Genomic DNA, 11,121 nt, shown 5'->3' with positions numbered 1-11,121 from the left:
GGAAGGCACCCCTGCCAGATGTGCAGACGGGATGCCCACTCCAAATCCACCCACCAGCAAGTTGGAAAGGCTAGAAAGCCACTTTTGAAAGTTTTTTTGTGTGTGTGTTCCACAGAGAAATAAAACTTTCAGGGAGAGGGTCTGATAGGTTTCTGACTTTTCTGTCCCAAGGTTAACACAGCAGGCATGGGCATTACCCAAGAGAGGACACAGGGAGGAAAATGTTGAAGTGTTGGCAAAGTTCTTGTGAGCTTAGGCTGCAGACATGGCCCTCTTACAAAAATCACATCTATGATAGTGATGAGGACTTCAGCAAGGGAATGGAAATGAAAGAGCAGCTAATGGGATGCAGGGAAGAAAAGGTCACTTTGTGAAAAAGCAGGTAACATTTGGTCAAGGGCGGGGAGAAAGGAGGTGAATGGCATTTGATTCCATGGCAGCCATGAGAAGCCAAATTTCTAACAACAGTGCAACCCAGATTTTACCAAGCAGTGCCATGTGAAAAGCAGAGCAAATAACTGTGTTTACTCTGAAAGGTCAACCAAGAGTCTTTGGTGGGGTGCTCAGACCCTTGTAAAAAATTATGCCACATCCCAGTCAAGGTCCTGCTCCCTTCGTCCTGGGATATTCATTGGGATACAATTCCAGGGATATGATTGTCAAGTTATTTTGTTCATTTCATGTTCACAAATGATGAAGGATCCCATTATCTCATTCACCAGCTTTCCTGACTGGTGTGTTGTTCGCCCTTGAACCTGAAATTAACTTCCACCCCTACCTCTGTACTGACCCTCCTTCTGGTTAGTTGAAGATCTAAGAGATGAAGGATGAAAGGAAGTGGGGGGAGAGAGGGAAGGGGAGAAGGAGAGAGAGAGAGAGAGAGAGCAGGAGAGAGAACAAATGAGCGAGGTAGAGCCTAACAAGGAAAGGAAGTCTGCTCTCCCCGCCCACTGGCCCCATACCAATATTTTTATGAAACAGATCTGAGCATTTTTATAACTCAGGCTCTGAGACCTCCCCCTTGACATTTCGCTACAACTCCCTCTGTGCCTTCTATGCCAAGATGGAAATCAAACTAGAGTTAGGGGGCAATACAAAATGCCAGAGCCCAGGAGAGTTAGGACGTTAAATATTTGTACCCAATTTGTTCAAGAGTGAGAGATTTCTTAAGTAAATATCCCCCATGTGGTAGGATTTGAGTTTAGAAATCAAAGGAGGATGGTTTGCCTGGGCTCACATTTAGCCATATTTTGAACCTCCATAATTGTTTTTTTTTAAAGAAAGTAGGAAATCATAGAACCTGAAAATTGAAAGGAAATTTGGAGGTCATATGTACACTCCCACTAAGTGCAGAAATATCCTCCAAATAATATGGAAAACTCACCCTCCTAAAGCAGTTTATTCCATATTTGGACATTCACTAATTGTTAAAAACATTTTCCTTGGATTGAGCAAAAATTAGCTTCACACAAATTTTCTAATTCCTTTTTCATGTGGCAGCCCTTTAGGATATCTATTATGTCACCCCAAGTCATCTATTCTCTGGCATAAACATCCACAGTTCTTTTAAACCATGCCTCATAGAATATGGTTTCCAGATCTTTTGCCACTCTGGTTGTCTTTTGAGCATAAACCTGCTAGTGTGTAGCTTGTAGCTTAATTAAAACCCTCTGTAGTTTCTTGCATGAACTACTATTGTGTGCCTTATTCTGTTTGCACAATTGACTTTAAACTTGGGTGCTGGATTTTGTATTCAAAAACCATTGCCTTGTTTATTTCAACCTATTCCTTTACTCCCTTTCCCAACATTTTCTTTTTCATTATTGCATCACTGAAGAGTCTTTTTAGACATTTTTCCTACAACATTCCCTAAACACTATAATAATAGAGATATACTGTGTATGTGTTTATGTGCTGCAAGTATATCTGTCTTCTATATATAAAAATAAAAGATAATTGTTTACTCCTCGAGAACCAATTTTTGCCCTTAGAGGCAATATTGCCCCAACTGAGAGTGCATATCCTATACCACTAAGTTTTTATCTGCATATTTGATCAGCCAGAGTAATAGATGTTTTGAATAAGATAGGGTCCAGGACAGAATATTGCAGTGTAACCTTAGAGTTCTCTCCTTATTAACAGTCGCTTTTAATACTGTTGCTAAAATTGAAGCAATCCATGAAACTTCTGCTACTATCCAGCTCTTATTTTCCCATCATCTCTACCAAGATATATATAAGACTCTTTCAGATGTCTTACTGAAATCCAGATACATTATGCTGTGGTATTCCTGTCATCTCCCCTTCTAGATACCCTTTCAAAAAGGAAATGGGCTTAGTTAGGCATGACTTGCTTTTACTGAGTTCATGCTTACCCCTAGTGATTTCCGCTCCCTTTCTAAAGCCTCACAAATTACCTGCTTAATAGTGCATTCTGTACTTTTGCCAAGGATCAACACTGTGCTCGCTGGTCTTCAGTTTCCAAGATCTACATTTTTCACACACCCCCAATACCACCACTCACCTTCACTAGGATTTTATTATTTGTCTTCCTCTTTCCATCTCTCAGCTCTTCTCTTTGTTATAATTTCTCAAAGTTTAACAAGATTGGCACTACGATCACATCTGCACATTCTCTCAGTAGCCTCGGATGTAATTTGTCTGGGTCTGGAAACTTGAACTCATTGAAGGTAGTTAAGTACTCCCTTATTATCTCCTCATCTATCTTGAGCTTTAATTCTCTTTCCAGTTCAAAGATCATGCTCTTTGAGGGAGAGGTTAAGTAACTTGCCCACAGTCACACACCTAGTAAATTGGCAGAGCTGGGATTTAAATCCCACCCTGTCTGCCTCTGAAGTCTGCCTCTTAACCAGAATGCTGTGTAGCTTTCCAGTAACAAGTGAGTGGTATGGCCTATGAGTGCTATATGAATTCCAAAGTCAGAGAGAGATCATCTAACAAGAGTTTTCAAGGCAGGTTTCATCAAAGAGGTAAACTTTCAGCTGAATCTTGAAGAATGAATAGATCAAAGGAAAAAAGGAAGTGATGTGTGAATATGTTGGTAGCGATGATGGAGGAGACTGAGATGGCATCCCAAGTGGGGGAAGTAAGAAAAATAATAAAGCACCTTGGGTATGCTTCAGACTCTACTTGGTTGATCATTATGAACACAGGGGCCACAAATGGTCAAGAGAGAACCAGAGTGTTCCAACCTTTCCTTAAGAACTAGTCATTCAAGCTCTGCTGCTTACTAGTTAAACACCCTAGGGCAAGGCACAGTTCTCCTGATCCTTGGTTTCCTGCTCTATAACATAGGAATAATAATGGGCCTATTTTGGAGGGTTTTTGTGAGGATTAAATGAGCTAGTTAATATGTGTAAAGTACCTAGAAGAGTGTCTGGCCTATAATTAAGGTTCAACAAATGTTACTTGCTGTCATTATTACTATAATTCATTTATTCATTCAACAAGCATTTACTGAGTTCTGATTATGTGTTATAGACTATGCTAGGTGCTGAGGATATAATGGTGAACAACAAGAACCATGAATCTCAGCTCTCAATAAATTAAAGATCAGCCATTAATTAATTTTGTGGAAGTTTTCAGTTTTCACTGTTCATTATTCCATTATCTGGATAAAGTGGTACATTTTAATTATCTTAAACCAACCTCTTTCAAAGTTTGTGGGAATAGTAATAGAGGTTTTTCACCCAATAGCCTAGGGATTGGGGAACAAGTTAATGGCTTCTTTCTCCATTATTTTCATCTCATTATTTTCTTTCTCATTAATTTCATCTCAGACTTCACTTGAGTCTTGGGTTCTGCCCCTTTGCCTTTTCCAGCTTTATGCCTAGCTCAATCAATTCCCTATCTTAGGCATTTTCCATCTCTAGGTTATAAAATAGAATTCCCTATGTTGGAAAGGGGATTCCAGCTGCACCTGGTGTGCTAATGGTGGTGGTGGGAGGTGTATACTAGTGTAGTATGGCTCAGTAGTGTAGGGTAGTGTAGGGTAGTACCATTTGGCTTTGGCTAGCTAGCCACAGTCCCTGGCTTTTTTGAGTTTACAATCCCTCAAGGCCAGTAAAAGTGTAAACAGAAGCCACAAAGAGGATGGATTGTCAGCTTCCAAACCAAGTAGTCATGGGCCAGCATAGGGTGGAGTTCAATTAATATTTGAAAGGGGATAAATTGGATGTCTTTCCCTTTGGCCTGGTTAACACAAAAATATGCTTCACTGGGCCATCATCGTGAGCTCCACATCCTTTAATCAAGGGAAGCATTTGTTTGCCTTGTCATCGAAAGGGCTCTAGTTTCTCAGTATTAATCAAACAAAACCTCTGTCTCTAGTAATGGAAACAAATGGTTACAGTGGTGGATAATCTCTGACTATATCATATTCATACTGCTCTGTTGGGTCATTAGGAGCCTTTCTCCACCAAGTGATTGGTTTCTGCATTACTTGGTCTGGCTGGTCTTTTTGCTCAATTTCTTTCTTAGGGCTAGACAAATTTTTCAGGAAATTAACCACCACTGGGCTGGTGTTAAGCCATGAAACTTGGGGCTGGGAAAGGTTGCATAGGGGTGACACTTTAGATATAGATATCATCTAAGTCTTAGGTATAAATTATAATCAAGGAAGGGTCAGCCACAGAGAATTGAGCAGGGAATGGGCAAAGTCAGAAGTTGAGGCAAAAAGGCAAAAATTAGTGTGATCCAGAACTCACAGATCACAAAGCAATGTGCAAGATGGGATGGAGCCAAATAACTAAAAGGAAAAGTGAAAGACAAAGCCAAACATCATGTACTTCATGATAAGTGAGTGTTCGAAGGCTGGCATGATTGAACCCTGCCTCTATCTTTTATCCAAGTTGTCCCCCAACTATGACCTTTTTTTTCTCACCTTTCTATCTACACAGATCTTGCTTGTTTTTTGATTCTGCAATCTTATTAACTCTGCAAAGTCTTCTTCCTCTCTCACTGATCCAACCTCTTTGAATAATCATCTCACTTTGAGTCAGTATCACTCAGGGGTCTGGTTAATTATTCTTCCATGTAGCGTGCACATACTTTAATTTCTTCAGTCTACAAATTCCTGGAGGATAGCATCTTTGGCTTTTGCACTTCTACAGTCTTCACAGTATGAAGTACAGGGACAGGAACCAGTAGGTATGCAATAAATACTTGGCAATGAACTCCAGAGATATTCAGAAGGAAAGTCAGTAGCAACAAAGCAAGAAAAGTGAATCACACATTCATATTCATTCTCTCTCTCTCTCTCTCTCTCTCTCTCTCTCTCTCTGAAAAAATCAAGTAAAATCATCTTCTGGTATTTAAAAACTTAGAAATGGGAAGGTCTGGGAGGAATTATAGTATCTCTTTGCCAGAGCTGCATGTGCATAAAGAGTCCTTTGAGAGCTGGGAACACTGATAGAATTGGAAAACATGGGAGGAGGCAGCCTTGAATTGTCATTAAATCTGAAGGTGATATAAAGGTAGGGAAGGGGCTACAAACAAACAGAATTATAAAATAAAAATTCCAACATAGGGAAAGGACTCCTTTTCAATCCCAGAAAAATGTCATTTATCTGGCCTCCTCTAATTTGGGATTTTTGAAAAATTGGACTAAGGGAGGCTATTGCTTGATATAAAAGGATCTTGGAAGAAAAGAGTTGCTAAACTAATTAAGCATCCTCCATGTTGGCAGAGGGAGCAGGGGGATGGAGAGAGGTCTTGTTTGACTCAGTTAAAATAAATTTTCCCAGTTCCCTCCTAGAGCTCTTTAGAAGCCTCATTAAGCTAATTATAAGTCCTGTTGTATTCTTGTCCTATTTTCTCTTGTTGTAAATACTTAGGAGTATTAAAACTGCATTTTAAAAAAAACCTACAATTCTGACTTTTCAGTTTCTTAGACTCGTCTCTCCTCTTCAATTGGAGCCAAGAATGAAAGGACTATAGTATGAAAATCCCCAAAGTACTGGGAACCATAATATGCTATCTCATTTAATCATCACAAAAACAACTCTGTGGCAGAGGTATTGTTCTTCCTGGAGGGAACATGTGTGACAGGGGTTGTTAAGTAACAAGCCTCTGACCACAAAGGAAGGAAATAGTGGAGCCCCACTTCTAAAAAAAATAATTATTCCAACTCCAAAGCTCTCCTGCTTTTCTTTGGAGCAGGTTGCCTATTAATTGAAAATAAGCATTGACTAATAGAGTATTCAAAAACTATTTAAATAAATCTTGTTTTATTAAGCATTTAAGTGGCTGTGAATTCATGAGAACACATGTTCAAAAATGGAGGTGATATTTGTAATAACCCCTAACTGGAAACAGCCCAGATGTTCTTGTTTTAGAAACCAAGACTATATTAGTGTTTGCCAAGGGTTGAGAGTGAGGGTTGCAGGAGGGAGGTGGGTGTGGTTATAAAAAGGAAAGCAATACCATGATGGATCCTTGATATGATAGCACTGTTGAATATCTTGGATCTGTGACAATGAATACATGAACCTAATGTGATAAAATTGTACAAAAATAAATACACACAGATAACTATAAGTAAAGAGAAATCTGAATACGATGGGTGAATTATATCAAAGTCAATATCCTATTTGTGATGGTGTACTAGAATTTTGCAAAATGTTACCACTGGGGAAAGCTAAGACAAGAATAAAGCAGGATCTCTGTACTATTTTTTACAATTTGGTGTGCATACATAATTACCTTAAAATTTTCAAAACTAAGAGATGATATGTAGTGAGAAGGTTTATCTATAATTCAAATGTATTCTCTCTAATCCAATGGGCATATTTTCCAAAAGATGAAGTTACAATGGTCTGGTATTTTTGAGCAGTCTAGCTAAGCCTTGGAGGGAATGTGAGCTGACTGAGTGCAAGGAAATGGGAGTGTGGTGTGAAATTCAAAGGAGAGTTCATGCTTTGGGGCGTTTCCTTCAAGGCTGTAACTTTGCTTGTTCCTCTGCTCTTTGCTGGGAGAATGAACTCTATTCCAGAGACCTGGCCACAATAGACCTCAGCCAGAACTAGTTAAATAATTTGCTGGGCCCAGTGTAAAACGAAAGTGTGGGGCCTCTTGTCCAAAATGTATTAGGAATTTCATGACAGCAACTACAGAACATTAAAATAGGCGGGAGGCCCCTCTAAGCACAGAGTCCTGTGTGACTACACATGTCCTGGCCCCAGTTAATATTTATGATAAATCCCCACAGCTGCAACATCTAGAGAAAGCAGAACATCACCTCCTTCCCAGCCCCTCCCTACTGGATTGACTGAGATGGTTGAGGGCCAAGTGGCCCTTTGGGACCCATTCACTGTGCAGCGATGATGATGGGTACGTCAAAAATCCCTGCTGACTGATGGAATGGACTGCTGCCACATAGACCAGATATAGAATAAGAGAGGGAAGAGCCCAGAAGCAGAAGGCAAGCTGGAAAAATCTGGTGCCCGTTGGCAAAAGGGAGGCTGGTGAGAAGTAGCTCAGGCTAAATGTGTTGCCATACATAGAGCACTAAACTACAGTCCTGAGGCCTGGACTCATATGCCAACTTTCCCATTCTTGTGCTAATTAATTCATCTCTATTGTGTCAGTTTCTTCTTCTATAAGATAGAGATAATAACAATAGTACTTTTCTCATTGGATTGTTTGAGAATCACATAGAATCATGGATATGAAAGTACTGTGGAAACTCTCATGGTGGGTAGAAATGTAAGACATCTCAGAATAGCAGCCAGTCTGATTTTTATACATGTACCCCTAAGCCTTTCCCAGCAGGTGATGGCTGGCCTGATCTGATGTCTGAAAGAAGGTAAGAATAAAATGCATGAGCCAGACTTCCAGTTCTGAACAAGAGAGAGTAGTACCACTCTCCACCCCTGAGCCCAGGTCCACCTTTTTTTGTGTGTGTGTGTGGTGCTGGAGATTGAACCCAGGGTCTCATGCATGCTAAGCAAGTGCACTACCACTGAACTGCATTCTGCAGCCTCCAGGTCCTCCTTCTTAAAACTAAAAATGCTGGGCAAAACACAACAAAGAAACATAGGAAGATTGGAAGTTTGGAAGAAGGCAGACAGTCTAAGAATCAGAAATAACACACCTTTGAATTCTCTGGGGCTTCCCCCACCCCATATATCTCAGACAGGATGTTGTAGAAACCTCCAACCTGGAACTTCCAGCAAGCACAGTCAAAATGTTCCAAGGAAGGCCTGTTCCCTTTAGTCACATAGCTGGGAAAAAGAGTAACTTAACAATGGAAAATCTTTTTTTGGCAATACTTACCCTATTGCAACTAAACATCAATGGAACAAATGTAAACCACTCCTCTAGGTTGTCAGTAGGGCTAAGTGGGGAGTTGATCTTTATGCCTTGCCTGGTAGAAACAAATGATGCTTTAATTCCCCCATCAAAATAGTGTTAGTCCAGCAGTAAGCTGAGTCCTCACCCCCAATAGCAGCAAAAAGACTGAACAAGGTGATACAGTGCTAATTGACTTCAGCATGCAATTACTAATTATCTTGAAACAAATTGAAAAGTGAAAAATCTCAGCAAAGAAATAGAAAATGTTAAAAAAAGGGAAATTACAAAGTTGAAATACACAATAACTGAGATAACAGAAGACAGAATCAGTGAACTTGAGAACAGATCAATGAAATGTATCCAACATAAAAAGAAACCCAAGAACTTAAACATTAAAAAGAGAACAGGGACTCAGATACCTGTGGGACAATAACAAAAGCACTAACACTTGTACCATTGAAGTTCTGGAAGGAAAAATTAAAGAGTACAAAAATATATTTGAAGAAAATCTAGCTTAAAACACCATCAAATTTGTCAAGATATAAACCTACAAATTCAAGAAGCCGAGTAAATCTCAAATAGAATAAACTCAAAGAAATCCATGCCAGGGCCTGGGGTTGGAGCTCAGTGGTAGAGTGCTTGCCTAGCATGTGTGAGACAGTGGCTTTGATTCTCAGCACTGCATATAAATAAATAAAGGCCCATCAACAACTTAAAAAATATATAAGAGGGCTGGGGTTGTGGCTCAGCAATAGAGTACTCACCTCACATGTGCAAGGTCCTAGGTTAGATCCTCAGCACCACATAAAGATAAATAATAACATAAAGTTATTAAAAAAAAGAAATCCATGCTACCAGTCTCTAGCTTCTGCATCTTAATAGCTCACTTCAAGCCCTGACTTCCTCTGTCCTCTATCCCTAGGCCCAACCATCAAGTCTACAATTTACTCATTCAATGAACATTTATGAACACCTAACATTTGCCAACTATTCATCCAGCTGCTGGGGACAGGACAAGGAAAAAGAAAGAATCTCTGTCCTCATATAGCATTATATTCTAATAGGTGGAGACAGAGATAACAGGGAATGTGTGTTGGGGGAAAAGAGGAACTAAATAGAGGAGTATCTACTCAGATATATAATTTTCCCAGAAAAGGATCTTGCATCAGTCAGCTTTTCATTCATTTATTATTCATTAAGCTCCCAATTACTCATGATGCCTAAGGACCTTGGTGGGTCTTAGAGCTAGAGACAGTTTCTGCCCTCAAGAATCATATAACGTTCTTGTAGGACATGTTTCTCAACCTCAATACAATTGACATATCATAAAGGACTAGATAACTCTGTTGTAGGGGGCTGTTCTATGCTTGTTCAATGTTTAGCAATATCCCTGGCCCCTGCCAACTAGAAGATATTAGCATTATCCAAGTCATGACGACCCAAAATTTCCACACATATGACCAGATGCAATGGGTGGCAAAACACCCCCAGTTGAGAACCACGGTTTTAGAGTGAACTGACGAGTTGATGAATAATTGCTATAGAATGTGATAACTGCTTTGATAGAGGAACCTCTTTGGATTTTCTATTATTTCCAAGCACTTCAGAGGTAACCTCACTTCACCCTCAGCCTTATTTTCTACTGTGTGACCAAAGCCTACACTGTATTACATAGCTTTAAAAAAATTAGATGTTGATGGATATTTATTTATTTATTTATTTTATGTGGTGCTGAGAACCGAGTCCAGTGCCTTACACATGCCAGGCAAGTGCTCTACCACTTAGTCACCCAGCCCATATTACATAGCTTTTAATCATCCCAGAACATGGCATGACTTTTCCTTTCCTTGGGCTTTTCCACATGCCCTTTGCTACATATTGAATATCTTCCCCTGGCCAGCTACCTCAAATGGCATAACAGTCCTTTCAAATCTTTGAGGTGTTTTTCTCATTTTGAGGATGGGGGTCTATGTCAAGTTCATCTCCATAGCTCCAGTACCTAGCATAGAGCTTGTTTTTCAAAGGAATTCAAGAATACAAAAAAAGAGAGACATGATTACCCTAGCTCTCAGATTTCTTCCATTCTGCTTGGGGTAAACAAGACAAAGAGAAATGAAACATTTCCATTTTGTACAACTGTTTATAGTATAATCAAGTATCAATATGTGTGGGATACATTAAAAATGATAGGGCATGGGTATAGGATTCATAAGATGAGGATATTGAATTAGGCCTGTAAGTTTCAGCCTGGATTTGGTAAGATGAGTGACAAGAAGAAGTAGATAAGGAATGGTTGTGAGAAAAAATAGTGGCACACAGTAGACTTACCAGGCAATGACAAAACCAAAGCCCAGAGACTGCAGACCTGATAATTGCTTTAAAGTACACAGGAGGTCTGCTCCCACCCTGAGGTTAGGCTAAATCTTGGATCATTTAAGTAAAGAACAAAGGAAAAGGGTTACAAGAGTGATGGGCAGTTTGGACTGCTGGAAAGCACTTGAAGGGACAGGTTCAGAGAAAGAACATAGGCACAGTTCTCCAAAGGAACTGATGTTCCACATACAGCAAGTAAGCGCTTCCTTAGCACTTCTGATTCATCTCCCTTTGATCAAGCACTTATCATGTGCAATACACTTCTTGCATATTGTCTTGCCTAGTCTTCATTCTATAAAATAGATCTCTCAGAAGCAGAGCTGAGATTCAAATTCAAGTTTTCTCATGGCAAGGCCTGGCCAATTTCATTGTGCCATGGTGCAATGATTAGCTGGAACAAAGTTTGGGGTATCAAGACATTCTTACACTAATTTCC

Source organism: Marmota marmota, unplaced genomic scaffold (assembly GCF_001458135.2).
Source record: "Marmota marmota marmota unplaced genomic scaffold, marMar, whole genome shotgun sequence".
NCBI lineage: Eukaryota > Metazoa > Chordata > Mammalia > Rodentia > Sciuridae > Marmota > Marmota marmota.
Note: the sequence above shows the minus strand (reverse complement) of the source record.